Source organism: Onychomys torridus, chromosome 16, assembly GCF_903995425.1.
Source record: "Onychomys torridus chromosome 16, mOncTor1.1, whole genome shotgun sequence".
NCBI classification, from domain to species: domain Eukaryota; kingdom Metazoa; phylum Chordata; class Mammalia; order Rodentia; family Cricetidae; genus Onychomys; species Onychomys torridus.
Window position 1 is genome coordinate 20,884,767 of NC_050458.1, and position 16,816 is coordinate 20,901,582.

Consider the following 16,816-nt stretch of genomic DNA (forward strand, 5'->3'; position numbering starts at 1 on the left):
AGACAAGGAGATAATTTGTCATATGCAAAGCTCTACTTGATGAAATTTTCAATGAAGTTTTTGATAAAGATTTCTGGGAAAGATTAGATTTCACTCTAAATATCCTTCCTGTAGGTACCAATCATCATGCTTCTGAATGGACCCCAGACCTCAGTATCAGAAGTCAAGTCATCAAATCAGTATGTCTTTTTGGCTGAGTGCTACCACGCTTCGGCAGAAGATCCTTTATTATAAGCCATGTGTTCATCTTCAGCACACTGTATGCTACGCTGGCTGGACCACAGAAGGTTCACAAAATTCAATTGTCACTTCAATAACATTGCTGGCATCGGCCAAGCTATGGATAATAAAGAATTCTCTGCAGCCTTCCAGCTGGGGACTGTAAATTACTTTTACATTAAGCCAGCTGTTCAAGGGATAATCAGGAGGTGTAAAGGGCAAGGATGGCAATGTCGACCTATTCTTCCTAATGGATGTGTTTCTCCTTAGGACTGAATGTCAGTCCAAGAAGGTCCACATACCATAAGCAGTTCCATTCTAATGGCAAGACTTCATACCAGAGCTTAGAAATAAATACTGTATAATTCAGGAAGAAGATGTTACTTTGAGTTATATTTTGTTTGCAGAACCTAAGACTCAGGTTCTGCTTGGAACATTTCAGAAGTTTGGAAGAGATTACAAAGTTCTTAATTTAGATTAAATATGGGTCATTGTGCTCCAGAAGTGATCCAGACTTGGCATAGTGAAGCAAAACCAGCTAGGGCCTTGGAGGGTATTGGCATCGGAGGGCCCTGTGAGAGGTTCTAGTTTCTATGAAAGTTCAACACTGCAAATCTTCTCTGTTCATTTGTGTAGGGCAGCATACAAGGAAGAGGATAAAAACTGCAGATTCTATGTGATGTTTCTTAAATCTGTGTTATGTTCACCTTACGTAAGGCAATTTCTTGACCAGCATACTTTTGCACCGAGCTAAACTAACAACCCTTCCTTAAAAAAAAAAAAAAAAACCTTAAAAAACCTATTTACTCACACACAACACACACATACACTCACTACAACACACTTAAATAAAGGTCAAAGGACAACCCACAGAAGTTGGTTCTTTCTACCATATGGAATCAAAATCCCAGGGATCAAAATCCAGTCATCAGGCTCAATAAGTGCTCTTTTTTACTGAGCCATCTCACTGGCCCCAGTCCCTTCTTTGTGGTCAACTATTTTTTATAACAATTATTATTGTTACTACTTCCACATTTGTCTCTCACTAGACTCCAATCTGTGATTGCAAGGGTCATGTGTGGTTTTTCTCGCCACAGTTTTATCTGATACTTCTCAATCTTTTCCAAAGCAATGCATCATACAACAGAATACGCTGAGCCTTTGCCATCTGAAAATCTCACATTAAAAGAAATTGTAGAATTCAGGTCAAAGTTTGTGAGGTATGTTATATGTTCTCTTTAAAATTCAGGCAAATTGTGATTTCTCCTTAGCATGCTATATATTTATATATATATAAAATCTCTAACATGTTTTTCTTGGCCTGAGTATGCAAACTTTTCTGTCAAAATCTCCAAATGATATCATTGCTTTGAGAAATGTACATGTTTAACTGAAGCCTCACATATCTTCTTTTGTACCTCATAATGTCAAATCAGTCCTGATAATACTAGCAATAGTTCCCAAAAGATTACACTGCAGACATCACTGATTTTAAGATGAACTGTAATCCACATATCAAAAGGAAATTTTTAAGGTCTATCAATGAACACAGAACTCCTCATTAATTGCAAGACTTGGGTCTCTCTCTCTCTCTAATACAAAGGAAAAAATTCAATGTTTTTTTCAAAATAACTGAAATTAAGAAATAAAACAGAAAAATAGAAAAGAGTGAGGAAAGAAGGTGGGAGAAAGGTAGAGGAAAGGAACTAACGTGTATCAAGTTATTAGTTACCAAGCATTATGTCAGGCTGGTGCTACATCCTCACAAAAATGCACTTAAGGAAAACCAAGTTTTGAAGATATGAACAGCTTGTACAAGGTTGTAAATCAATAGATCACAATTGTAATAACGTAGTAAAGTCAAGATCCGAGTCCTCCACATTCAATCAAAAGAAGGAAACAAGCTAGCTGGAGGAAAGCAATTGGCATGGGAAAAGCCAGTGGAGGAGGGAGTGGAGGTGGGAAAGCACTAATGACCTGTGTATGAAAATGCCATGATGAAATCCACTAATTTATGTGCTAATGCAAATAAAGTAAATAAGTAATGTTTTAATTTGATCCTTCTGCCTCCCTTCCTGTATCTTAGTCTGCACATATGTCATTGGATGCTGAAAAAAATGCAAAAAGGAAGTCACCTGCTCCAGAGCTTGAAGGAATTTTGTTCTAGATAAAGATCCCCACCTAAGGAATCTCCACAACCAGAGGCAATGGAAGTCACACATAGCCCTTTCGTAAGGAAAGGTGTTGACATTTGGTGAGAACTGTGGGGAGGAGGGGAGAAGTCGATATGGTGCTTGTGATGCTTATATAGTTACATTAATTTTTCCTTCATCCTTGATTGCCCAGAACAAATTCCCTGGTCATTTTAACTCTTCCTCTCCCAATCACCATTTGAACCATGATTGTGGGGGTAGACATCTTGAAGCTGAGCCCTGGAAGGTCACTCTGAGGCAGGTCAGCCCCTGTTAATTTCTATGTGAACCCCCTTTCATATGAGGCTCCCTCAGATGCCAGTTTCTGAGGTGACATGATGTTATCTACTTGAAAAGGCTAAATCCTCCCCTACCTACTAAATACATACCTTGAAGATTCCAGAAAGAGGAGCTTCAGATGATCCCCTTCATTCATGAAGAGAAAGTTCTCATTCCAAACATGTTCAGTGGCCCATGTGGAGGCCTCACCTTCTGCTCCTTTTCCCTTTGGCCAAGAGGGTTCCGGTCTTCCTGTGCTCATATTTTCCATGTTGCTGCGTTTTCCAAGTGCCCTTCTTACTCTGATGTTGCTTTATGAAATCTTGTCTATTATTTAATACCAACAACAAAACACTCTCTACCAAGATTCTCACCATCCCCAACACAGACTGACAAAGGCAAAGCCATGATCAGAAAATCTTTTAGGAAACAATGTGTTTGCAGTCAGAAAACCAAACCAATGTCAAGGTTTCCCATTGTTAATGCTTCTGTGACCACCAACAAAGATATTCAGTTCAGCAACTTCTGTGGCCCCAACCATGTTAAGACTTATGAGACCGCCCAATGTGATAGACTTGTAAATACCATGCGTCCTGATTTCCCTTCACTACAATCTACTAGAAAGGGATTCACACCCAGAGTGCCTGACTCTAGTGTCCTTCCACCTCTGTCTTCTTCAGGTACACATTTATCTGGATGACTATACTGTCACAAAGGCCTTTTGATTTCTCAATTAAAAAGTACCACAATGGCTTTCAGATGAATTCTGCTCTCTGAAAGCACAGAATAAATGCCTGTGAGGAAATATTCATTAAAACTGTACTCATGGCATCTCCAGAAATGACAGAAGCTGTAAAAAAAAAAAAAAAGTCACTATTATCTCACTCATCAACAAATTTGACTTGTTATTTTTATAGGACCGCTTACTTTGTCAGGCTGTCCAAAGGAGATATCAAGGTGCATCATAAATACAAAGATTTATAGACAGATTCATTAAATTAGTCAGGTCAGTTTGGAAATGGGTCATTATGACCAAACAACTTTTGGGAGCCCAAGTTATTAATTAGTTAATGATTTGATTTAATACGTTGAGAATAATTACTCCACTTAGTAGAGCCTCAGTGGTATTTCTAATATCAATCTATAATGTTTGTGCAGGAAGGCTTATTATTTATTACTTTCATTCAACCAAAACTTGGGATTATCTTACAATGGGCTTCTTGTCTTCTTATAGTGGCCATCACAGATGAATTCTTGCATTGCATTGTGGGACACAGATTCTTTGACAAAAGAGTTGAACTTTAGTACAAAGTAGGACATTTAATAAAATAGATCACTCCAAGTTAAGACAAAAGTAATAGTCAAGTATTGTTTTATTCCCTTGAAAAATTTTTAATTTTATAAAATAAAAGCATTTATTATGTTGTTTCCACAATGTATGCAATTTATACATTCACACCATTACCACTACTTTTTCTTACATACTTTCCTGGTTTTCCATTTCCACATTCTTACTATTTCCATTTTACTGTCATGTCCTTTCATCTCTGCTGGACTCCACTTGTGGAAAAGAATCTGGCATGCCCTTCTCGCTGAGCCTGGCTTAGTTCATTCACTGGGATAATAGCCATGTCCACCCATTTCTTTGAAAAAGACACAATTCTGTTTTCCTGAATTTGTGTTTATTTGGTTTGTTTTTCAAAAAGTCTCAGTGTGTAGCACTGACTAGCCTCATACCTGTGATCCTCCTGCCTCAGTATCCCAAGTGTGCTAGAGTTACAGACATATGTATCCCTTTGTTCTCTTACAAAGTTTTCGTTCTTCCTAATGAAGGAACAAAACTCTATTGTGTGTGCATATACATAAATAACATATTTTTATCCATTCTTCTGCTGGTGGGCCCTAAGCTAATCATTAATCTGGGTATTGTGAATAATGACACAATAGATACAGATATACAGTTATCTCTATAGTAAGGTGACACTAATTCTTTTGGATGCATACCCAGAAATGCTACAGCTGGATTGTATAAAATTTTCGTTTTTAATTTTTGGAGGAACTTCCATAGCACTTTTCATAGTGCATACTTTTTAGGCTCATCGGTTGTTTATAAGGAGTCCCTTTCTCCTACATTCTTGCCAATGTTTGTCATTCCTTTTCCTTGGGAGTAGTTAGTCGGGCTAGGGTAAGATAAAAATCACAATCTAGTTTTGATTTGCATTTCCAAGATAGCTAACTACATTGAACACTTTTGGCATATTTATTAGACATTTGCCATTTCTTCAAGTCATGTTTCCCACAAATGACTTACTCTCTTACTTTCCCAACTGAAAAAAAAAAAAAGGTATCCTTTTGGTTTTGTGGCACTTGCCCCTTTCTAGAAAGCTCTTCAGTGTCCATTACAGAACTTCGAAACGATGATCACCATTTACTTTACATCAGTCCATCATCATATGCTGGGAATATCTAATTTCTATAGCACACTTCTACAAAACATGTAAGTCATAACCCATTTTGCACATGATTGACCTGCCCAAGAAAAATGAAGAAATGGGAGTGATAGTTCCATTTCCTATAAACCATGCCTTGTTCCAGTTTGTCCTCAGTATCAGAAGAGAATTGATGCTATTTGGATGAGCTCATTGAAACATGTCAGATTCTTTCCACAAGGACTAATTAGGATGCGTCAGCTATGTTGGTGGCAGAGCTATCTTGTTTAATGATTTTTAAGAAGTAATAGACAAAGCAGAACTACAACTGCTCAATCTTTAACATGACATGCATAAAATCAATATTTCAAGCTCCTTTGGGAGTTACAGTCCAACATGTTGCTTACGGATCGTCACAATGACCTCAGCCAGCCCCTCCTGTCCAGTGGGAGAAAATGGAATTTCTCAGCCTTTCAGAAGAAACTCAAAATCTGGGCAGTCTGCAGAGCCAGCAGACAGGTTGATGGTTTTCTAGAAGACAAATGTCAGATGTAGGATTTTCCTAGATGCCATGCCCTAATCAGTTCCATGTGCTCCACACTCACAGAGCCAATCTTACTCACTGGAGACGGTTAGTGACAGCAAAGTTTGGGCATGTTCAGAGGCCGTCCTGAATGATGTGTCACTACCCAGAACACAAGCATTCCATGAAGATGAGGACCTTCTAATTCTATCAGTATATATATATATATATATATATATATATATATATATATATATATATATATATGTGTGTGTGTGTGTGTGTGTGTGTGTGTGTGTGTGTGTGTGTGTGTATGTATGTATGTATGTATGTATATGTATATGTATATGTATGTATATGTATATATATATATATATATATATATTTTTTTTTTTTTACTTCTGGCCTGTATATGTATATGTGTGTGTGTTTATGTTTGTGAGTGTCCAAGTGGAAGCCAGAGGCTGATACCAGTTGTTGTTTTCTTCCTCGCTTCAAGTTCTCTCTCAGGATAGGGCCTTCCACTGAACCTTGAGCTTATTGATTTGGCTAGATTGACAGGCCATCAAGCCTCAGAGATCCTCTGACTCAACCTCCTCAGTACTGGTATGAGTACTGGTTTTGCCTTACTGCAAAACTTGAAGTTTTCACGTGGGTGCTGGGGATCAAATTCAGATCACCATGTTTATGAAGCAAGCATTTTACAAACTGAGCAGTCTCCTAATGCTAATTCCTGACATTTTTAATCTTAACGGAAAAAAAAACTGATGTCGTCCTTTTCCATTTCGATAGTCAAATACCCACCACTGGCATCTGAAACTTTAGTTCTAATTGAGGATAATGCAAAGATGGCATGAGGTCTTGCTACTTTGTATGTCTCACCAGAGATGATTTTGCTCCTCCTGTCACTTGATTCTGTCTGGAGACAATTTTAATCATAACCATGTGGGACTGTCACTGGCATTAGTGGATAGAGACCAGACCTGATTTTCAATGTCCCTTCACAGAAAGGAACTGTCTGTACCCAAAATGTCCACAGTGTCACTGCTAAGAACCTTAAATTAGCATAATGGTAAAAGACTACCACCCAATGGTAAAAGCTCAAAGCCAATGGTCAAAAAGTTGTTTTCATATCATGTTGTAGGAAGCAAAGAATAGAACAAATGGATTGTTCTAATAGTGAACAATAAGAAATCTGAGTCCATGCCTACAACATCTCTCTGGAGCAGACAGACAGACAGACAACACTGTTAGGTTTGACATTGACCCAAATCCTTATGCAGGTCTGGAGTGCCAGCAGCCTTAGATAGTGGTAAAGATTCTATGAGGGTATTTTATAGCCAGAGATAGTTTGAAGCATGTTGAGTGGGTTTGAGGAAGGATGTTTTATTTTGTTTGTTTGTTTGTTTTAGTTTTGGAGTTTTGGACAGTATTGGTACTGTTAAAGACTATTGAGAGTTTTGACGTCAGACTAAATACATTTTGCATCATGAGCTGGCCATGTGCCTATGTGGCTATGAGGTGAGGTGTACTGCTTCAAGTGAGGAACATCTCCTATAGGTGCATGGATTTGAGCATTCCCCTGTTGGTGATGCTGTTTTGGGGATTACAGAGCCTTGAGGAGGTAGAGTTGTGCTGGAGGAAGGACCTCACCTCACTTCCAGCTTCCTCTATGCTTCCTGTTTGCAGTTAGGATGTGATCTCTCAGGTTCCTGCTCCTACCACATGTTACCATGCCGTGGTGGGCTCTCTCCCTCTGAAACCATAAACTATTTGATCTCTAAGTTGCTTTAGATTGTGATTCATGGCAAGAGAAAAGTAGCAGATACACGCTCCATCCTATGGAAAATGTCACAAAGATAGTATCTCACTCATGAAAGTAAGCATGCTGGAGTGAGGAGGACTTCTTGATCTTGGGGATGAGGATGGAGTATGTGTGTTGCTGCCTTGTGAAGATCCTCCACCAACCCCTGATACATCTTGGGGAAAGCAGAATCCTTGAGAGGAAAAATGACTTAGTCAAAGCTGTTCAACAGGAAGAGTGGATGACCATATAGAGGATCTGAGTCTGTGAAGACTATAGACCCTTCTTACTTCTAGTCCTGATGCCCCCACTGACCTGCACAATCCAGATATGAATGACCTTGCATCAGACACTCCCTTGACAAAGTCTTGGAATGAGGAGGAAGCCGATGAAGAGGCAGATCTGAGAACCTGAAAACCAACCCAAGCTGGCTCTTCTTGGAAGGAAAGCCTAGACTCTTCCAGGGAAAACTCTCAACTCTTTCTTTGCAGTCAACACCAAGGGAAGGGAAGGATAAAGGGATGGCCTTTCTCTTCCTGTCTGTGAATGGACCCTCCCCTACTTCATAGCCAACCATTTCCTACTGCAAACCTCCACTAGGTCTTGGCTTACTCCAAACATCAAATGTAGGAGTGAAAAAATGGAAGAAGTGATAGGAAAAGATGTCACTGCTTATGTAGCACTCCCCTACCCACAAACTGTCCTGTAATCTCCCCAGAGTCTCCCAAGCCAGTGTTTCTGGGTCCTTTACACTTCAAATAAGGTAGTACTCCAGGGGTCCTGCCTCTTTGCATTCTTTTAGGAACAGGGTGCAGGACAAATAATAATGAAAGGAAAGAAATACTGGAGAAATGAAACCATGCATGTGACAAAATCAGACAGTCAAAAAATTCACATGGCCTTACAGCTACCATTATGACTTAGAAAAGTAAATTCCAGCCACAACTGGACGAAAGAATTGATATTCAAAAAAATTTCCCTCTGGTGATGCATTGTAGCTGACTTAAGAGTCCCCAAGTCCCAAAAGTGTGAAGTTCAAGAAAAATTGAAAGACCAGGATGGAGGTAAAGATAAACATCAGCTGTGACTTCCCCCTAAGCCACAGCTGAAGAGAAGCCTCCAAACATGTTTTTTCATTCATTTGTCTCTCTCTGTATCTCCCCTATGTGAGAATCATGGCACGCACAATTGGCGCCTATATTATCCCCTGGCCAATACTTTACCCCAGTTGCCTTAGCAACTGTCAATATTTGTCCGGTATGTCACAGCCCCAGTTGGCTGGTGTCTGGTTCAACTCTTGCTTTTGTGAAATTTAGGGAAGAGAGACACCCAGTGGTATAAGTTAATGGAGGTGGTGAAAACCATGTCCTGCTTTTTATTTTCACTGGGGAAACTTTTAGCAATTTAGAAGTTTAATCCTCTTGTAATGATCAATAATCCACACAGTAAAAGTTCTGGGAACATAGAAGGAGAAGGGCATGGGTAAACACACTAACCCTCTCTATAAAGGTCTGACAGTAAATATTTTAGGATCTGTAGCCCAGATGATCTCTATTGAAACCACTCAGCTCTGCTGTCCCCATGCAAAACCAGTGTTAGAACTTATGCCACCAAGCACAGTGGTTCTAATAACATATTTATGTGTGTGCACACCCATGCACATCACAGTGAAAACACAGAACATCAACATCTATTTGTAACCAGCACCTGTTGAACTGGTCCTGGGCACCGTGCTAAGGACCACCGTAACAACAACACACCAACAAGTCTCTACATTGCTGATGTTGCAGTTTCTCAAACTCAGATATTAAAACCCGACCCCGCAGTGTGACAACATTGGGAAATGAGGCCATTAGTTCTGAGAATGCAGCCTATAAACATAATGAGTGGCCCAATGAAAAGAGAGCTAGTCTCTTGTGTCTACTTGCCTCTCTGTGCACAAGAGAACACAGAAAGCTAGTCATCTACAATTAGGAAACAAGCCTTCACTAAATCCCACAGCTGCCAAAACTTGGAGATTGGATTTTCTATCAGACAGTGCTGGCTTGTTTCATGTCAACTTGACAGAAACAAGAGTGTCATTTCAGAAGAGGAGACCTCAGTTGAGAAGATGTCCCCAGAAGATTGACCTGTGGGCATTTTCTCACTTGATTACTGATGTGGGACAAGGGGGTGGGGTGGGAGAATGGTTCCATGAAGGCAGTGCAACCTCTGGTGGTGTTGGGCTCTATAAGAAAGCAGTCTGAGCAGTCCACATGGAGCAATCCAGTAATCTGCGTTCTTCCATGGCCTCTGCATCACTTCCTGCCTCCGAATTCCTGTCCTGCTTGAGTTCCTGCCCTGACTTCCTTTGATGATGGACTGTAATGTAAATTATACACTGAAATACAACCTTCCCCTCCAAAGTTGGTTTCAGTTGTGGTTTTTTAATCGCAGCAACAGAAGCCCTAACTGAGACACAGACTATGATAAATTAATGTTTCCAGTATTTCGTAATAGCAATGCAAACTAGTCAGTCACCTTATAACACAAATTGTCATTTAACTCAAATGATTGTAAATAATACTATCAGAAATTTTTAAGGCGAATCAGGCTAAGGAATATAGAATTGAGGAAATTTTCTATTAGAAAGATCACCTAAGTCAGAAATAGTGTAACTAGCCAGTAATTCCAGCACTCAAGAAACAGAGAAAAGAAGGTCATGACTTCAAGGCCAGCCTGAGCTACATACCAAGTTCATGATCAACAGGAGTTACATATTGAGTCAGTCCCCTGCCTCATAAAACCAGAGCTGGGGATGTAGTTCAGTGGCAGAGTACTTGTCTAGCTCATGTAATGCCTGGGCTTCATCTCCAGCACTGAAAATAAGTAGACAAATAATATAAAGAACGTTAAAGGCTAGGCTCACAACCAAAATAATTTAAAGAACAATTCTGTTGTTATTTAAGGTGGCAGTTACTATTTTTATTTTTTTAAGATGCTGCCCCTTTATTTAAAAAGTTTTTTAATGAATTTAAGCAATAATAACATACATTTGTATAACAACTGACCATTTCTGGTACAGAAACCCAGCATTGGTAATATTATTGAATAAATGTAAATGCTACTTAACATTTTTCTTTTTAAATACATTTTAGACAAACTTTTTTCTTTTTCTTTTTTTTTATAGTTGCACAATTAACCTCTTAGCTGCTAGCTTGATGCAAATGTATGTAACAATATACAAATTTTAAAATAGTTTTATTCTACATAAAAGCTGTCAAAATTCTGACTCACATCAAAAATGCAAAATAATGGAATATACTTTTAAACTTAGGCGCAGGTCTAGCAGCAAGGGGACTGAGTGAGTGCGGTCAACATCACGCAATGTAGTCTGTAAATTAAAGGCTGTATTTTTCTTAAATCAACCCTTTTAGTCATTCTGGGGCCAGGGTATAAGCAATGACAGTTATTCCTTTCTATAGAGGAATTTCCCATTTAAATCAAAGGCCTGCAGTCCTTCCAAGACTAAGCTCTTACATTCAAGTCAGCTCAGCTGTATTCAGATCAATATCTTATCTCAGTCCTGCACAAATTACTCCCTGTGGTAACTCAAGGTCATCAGAGATTTCTTGTTTGCAGATAAGAAATGGAGACTTTAACTCTATCGTCATAATTTCATTTCTTGACCTCTAAATATATCACTGGGAACACACACACACACACACACACACACACACACACACACACACACCCCACATACACACACCCCTTTCCCTCATGTTGAGAATACTCCAAAACAAGCACTAATATACAATCACAACCTAGTCTATTAGCTACTGACACTGTTTAAAATCTTGCTGGATTTGTTCCTATCTGAACCAGATTTCTCTGAGTCAATACTTGTCCCGAAAATGACTTGAGATAAGCTTCCCATTCTCACTGTCAAACAGCCTGAGAATGCCAATAACATGCCTCGACCTGGCTGCTTTGAAGAACTAGAGGCACTGGACTCTGAAAAAACATGAAAAGAAAAGCCCAAAGCAGAATCCCTTGACTCATCCATCCATTCTCTCTATATTAATTGAGTACCTGCACTCACCTGGAGCTGAGTGGCTGAAAGTAAATTTCAGGGCCAGTGTGGTAGGGGCCATCTTTAATTTCATTACACCAGAAGCAGAGGCAGGTGGGTCTCTGTGAGTTAGAGGCCAACCTGCTCTACATAGCAAGTTCTGGGATAGCCAGGGCTATACAGCAGGACTGTATCTCAAAATCATTAGGGTTCAATGTCAGTACTCCTGGGTTCAAGTGCTACATAGTCTTTGTTGCCTTGCTCAGGTAATTTACTGTGATAGTTTGAATGAAAATGGGCCCCAGAGGTTCATAGACACTGACACTATTTGAAGGTGTGTTTCTGTTGGAGTGGATGTGGCCTTGTTGGAGAAAGCGTGCCACTTTCTCTAGGGGGCAGACTTTAAGGTTTCAGAAACTCAGGCTGGCCCAGAGTCACTCTCCTGCCTATCCAGATGTAGAACTCTCAACTCCTTCTCCAGTGCCATGTCTGCTTGTGTGCTGCCAGGCTCCCCACCATGATGACAATGAACTAAACCTCTGAACTGTAAGCCCACTCCAATTAAATGCTTTCCTTTACAAGAGCTGCTTTGGTCATGGGTCTCTTCACGTCAACATAACACTAAGACACTGAGTCTGAGCCACAGGATACTTCTCTGTAAAGCATCATAATAAAGCTGCTTTCTACCCTAAACCACTTCCCCTACTAACCTCAGAAGACATTGTCCTATTTCATGTTTTGATGTGGGCCTCTTTACTTTGCCTAAAGAACACTCTTGGCCTCACATTTTTTTTAATTTTTTGAACTAATACACTTCTTCACAACTTACTTTTTCAAAAAAGCATACTTTGAGTGTTCCTGGGTTCCCCTTGGCATGGCCTCCCCTCTGGTTCCAGACACACACATTTCTCATCTGAACAGTTCTCATCCAAAGCTTTCCAAGTCAACTTCCTGTTGTGTGATCTTTTGTTTGTGTTCTGACAAAGAAAGCTTGCCTGGAGATCAGAAAAGCAGAGCAGCCAGACACCAGAAATGTCTTACTTCTATGAAGTCTCAGACTGAATGCGGGGGGATCCTGTCTCTATGAACCCTCATACTGAATAGGGCCGATCCTGTCTATGCCTGCCTTATATTCCTGTCTCCACCTCCCTAGTGCTGGGATTAAAGGTGTGTGCCACCACTGCCTGGACTCTACGGTTAACTAGTGGCTGGTTTCACCCTTTGATCTCCAGGCAGTTTGTATTTGTCAGAACACAAACAAAATATCATACAACAACTTCCCATTTCCTCTCTCTGCACACATAAGTTCTCCCTGGGAAGAGTTCATCCTCTGTTTAACATAATTGAGAAGCTTGCTATTGTACTGTTATCAAAAGCCAAGACCATTGGTATAAGGTGGGAAAGACCATTAAATGTGTTTATTTAAACCCTTCCTTCCTTTCCACAGTAATGGGACTGTACCAAACGGGGAATTCAGCCCTCCCTTGAAGCTCCATGTGGCCAGAGTTTACTTAGCTATTGCTGAATGACAAATCATTCTGAAAGGTATTATTTTAATAATTAATTCTTACTTATAAAGTTAATTATTTCATTATCATTAATTTATTGTCATGCAATTGCTCCTGTAACACGCACACACTAAGTTAAATAATTTTTTTTTTAAAAAAGACTTTGCTAAATTTGTCTATGAGGCTGGGGTGATAGTTCAGTCACTAAAGTCCTGAGCTTGACCCCCAAAACCCACATAAAAAGCTAGACATGATAGCAAGATTATAATACTAACAGTGGGAGATGGAGATAAGCAGGTCTCTGGGGCTTGCTGCCCAGACAGTCTAACTAACTTGGTATTCCAAGCCTGAGACCCTGTCTCAAAAAAACAAGGTACTTGTCACCTGAAGAATGACACCCAGGTTTGTCCCCTGACCTGCATGCAGACAACCGCACAAGTTCACATGCACACACAAACACTCACACTTCCCCATTTCCACATGCAGCCACACGTCTTTGTAGTAACCCGTGTCTTTGCACTATGTAACACCTAGCCCCATCTTCCATCCAGCACCCTCTTCCAGACCCCACAGGCCCCCTGTGCTTAAGTCACAGCTGCATATTTGCAGCTCCTGCAAACAGTTCCTGGTCGGCCATGTCTTCCCCATCAAATCTTTATTTAAACTGGCTCAGGATGACATTGAACTTACTGCTTCCTCCTCCCAAGTGCTGGGATTAAAGGTGTGTACCACCACTGTCTGGGCTCTATGGTTAACTAGTGGCTAGTTTCACCCTTTGATCTCCAGGCAGTTTTTATTTATCAAAACACAAACAGAATATCATACAACTTCAAATAAAGGTTGCACACTTTATCCATCTGGAATGTCCATCCATTGCTCTCTCTAAAAGATGGATTGTCCCCTTCAAAGTTTCTTCCAAGGGTCACCTTCATGACCGTCTAACCTTTTGACATTGCAACACAACTTTGTCATCTACAAAGTTCATGCTAGTGAACCATACAATCAAGTCACACACACACACACACACACACACACACACACACACACACACACACACACACACACGGCATCTTACAATATTTTAAATAAGTTTAGGATTTTGTCTTGGGCTACTTTCATAGCTACCCTGACTACACATGGCCATATGGTCTATACACCGCTGGTGGGACACACTTTAGGTAATCTTCTCTACCTACACTCAAATTCCTCTTCAGTTTTGAGGAAACTTGTGTTTTTAATTTATCCCAACAAGGAATAGGTTTTGTCTATGAATCTCTACTTCCCCACAATATGTCAAGCTCTCTTTAAACATGGGTAATGAGCACTCCAGGTTTCTCATTGTCAAACATCTGAAGTTGCTATGTTGGTGGGAAAAGAGTTACCTGGGCAGGGCTTGCCTCACAAGCACACGGACCTGAGCTTGACTCCCAGAACACCACATTTGCCAGGCGTGGTGGCACAGGTTTGCAATCCCAGTACTGGAGGCATGGAAAGGTGGAGACCAGTGGCTCTCTGGGGCTTGATGGCCAGTGATCCTAGACTACTCAGCCATCTTCAGTCCAACCCCAGGGAGGGACTGTCTCAGAGAACAAGTGAATAACTTCAGAGAAACAACCCTGGAATTGACTTTCAGTGTGCATTGTTTATAGGATATGTTTTATTCCTTTGGACAATATTATGTAATTTTAGGAGGGAGAGTGAAATGCTCTCTTGGGGAATAGAGGCTTCCCTGGACATCTGCATTTAGACTTTGATTACAAAGACACACCAGTCTACAATGGTGAATGCTGTGAAATAAATACCTATTTAGTGAATGACATCTTAATTTGGGGTTTCCTATGACAGTAAAGAGCCACCAGGGGGCGCTTTTGTTACAGTCAAATTAGTTTTGAGCACAAGAAGAAACCAATGTCAACGTTTGTTTAGTCATTCTGATTTTTCAAAATGAAGTAGAAAATGAAGTTTCTGTTCTTTATTTCCATCTGAACAGTTCAAAGTCTGCTCAGATTCTCATACCTGTGATATTTCTGAGGAAACTGGATTCCTCATTCTCCCTCTCACTCCAGTTCATCATTTATCAAATGTTATCTTCAAGTCTGCGTATAAGACAGTTTGGAAGACAGAATTTCCAATCGTGTATGCAGTGGGCTGATCCAGAGTTTAAAGGTTCAGGGTAATAGGATAGTGTGTATCTACATTACTCTATTCACCCTCAAACAGAAAAGAGAAGTCACTTTATGCATGTTACAGAGATAATGGATGCAGTTGAAAACAGCATGCATCATTGTTCTTCTGTTATGAAGACAGCAGCAAAAGAACAATGTGGAAATGGCTGGGGTTGAACTCATGCAAGTTGGCCATGCCTAAAGATGGAGAACGACCTGCAGAAGGGCTACATACATGAGCATATAAAACGACAGTACACACATCACCTATTGAAGCTCATCTGTTCCACAGAAGCCCATCCTGAGTAAAGTAAATATGCCCTAGTTAAAGGTGGGCTGAAAGGAAACTTCATCCTCTTCCTATTGAAAGTTTCAAAAAGAGAGAGAGGGAGACCTCTTACTAGTTGAGAGACAAATAGTCAGAGACTGAGGCTGAGGCTGACAGAGGTTGAGGCTGAAGCAGAGACAGTGGCTGAGGCTGAGACAGAGGCAGAAGCTGAGGCAGAGGCTGAGACTGAGACTGATACTTTATGATTGATATTTCTTGGTTGTCACCTTGACTACATATGGACTTAATCCCCTATGTGATGGATTTCTAATTAATTTGAAGTGGGAATATCTTCTTCTAATCCAGATCCATGAAGTGGGAAGGCACACCTTTAATCCAGATTCTCTTAATCAAGATGTAATCTGATGGAAGCCTATATAAGCCTTTGCTCTTTGCCTGCTTGCCCTCACCCTGCTGGCAAATCCATTCCTTCACTGGCATTAGAGGCTACTTCTTTAGGATTCCAGTGTATGTTGGAGACCAGCTGAAACATCCAGCCTCATGGACTGAGCAACTACTCTACTGGATTACTGGACTTTCTGTTCATAGCTAGCCATTGCTAGATTAGCTGGACTACAGCCTGTTAGTCATTCTAATAAACCCCCTTTCTCTCTCTCTCTCTCTCTCTCTCTCTCTCTCTCTCTCTCTCTCTCTCTGTCTCTCTCTCTCTCCATATATATATAAAGATTCATTCTATAAGTTCTGTTACTCTAGAGAACCCTGACTAATACAGGCCTCATTAAGTCCAGGGTCCTCAAAGCAGAGGTCATCCCTACCTTCAAGTAGAAGCAAATGTGCATCCTATCTGCAAGAAAGTTTCCCATTTTTTGCTCTGAGACTTTCCAGAAATTTAATCCAACTATATATGATCTCATCATCAAAGGTCACCAATACATGGGATTATACCCCATGAGACAAAACCATTGGAAGCAAAATATAAAACAGCTTAAGATGCTGTTTGAATAAAGAGATAAAACTAACTGAAGTAAAATAGAGTAAACAGTTCTAAAATTTTAAGCTATGAAAGAAAAGTTTTAAAATGCTAAATATGGAATTGGAATGGCCAACATCTGCCCAATCAGAATTCTGGAAAACAGAATACGTTAAAGGGAAGTTAGCAAATAGCAACAGGAAGCCTAAGAATGTTCTAGGACTGATCCCACTTTCACCAAAATCCTGAATCTCTACATATCAGATAGCACAACATGCCAAGCAAGGCATGACATACATGGAATACCTTTCATTATATAAGGTATGGGCTAAAGCATGCCACATACATAGTACCTTAAATTTTAGAGGGTTACTTGCTAATAAGTAT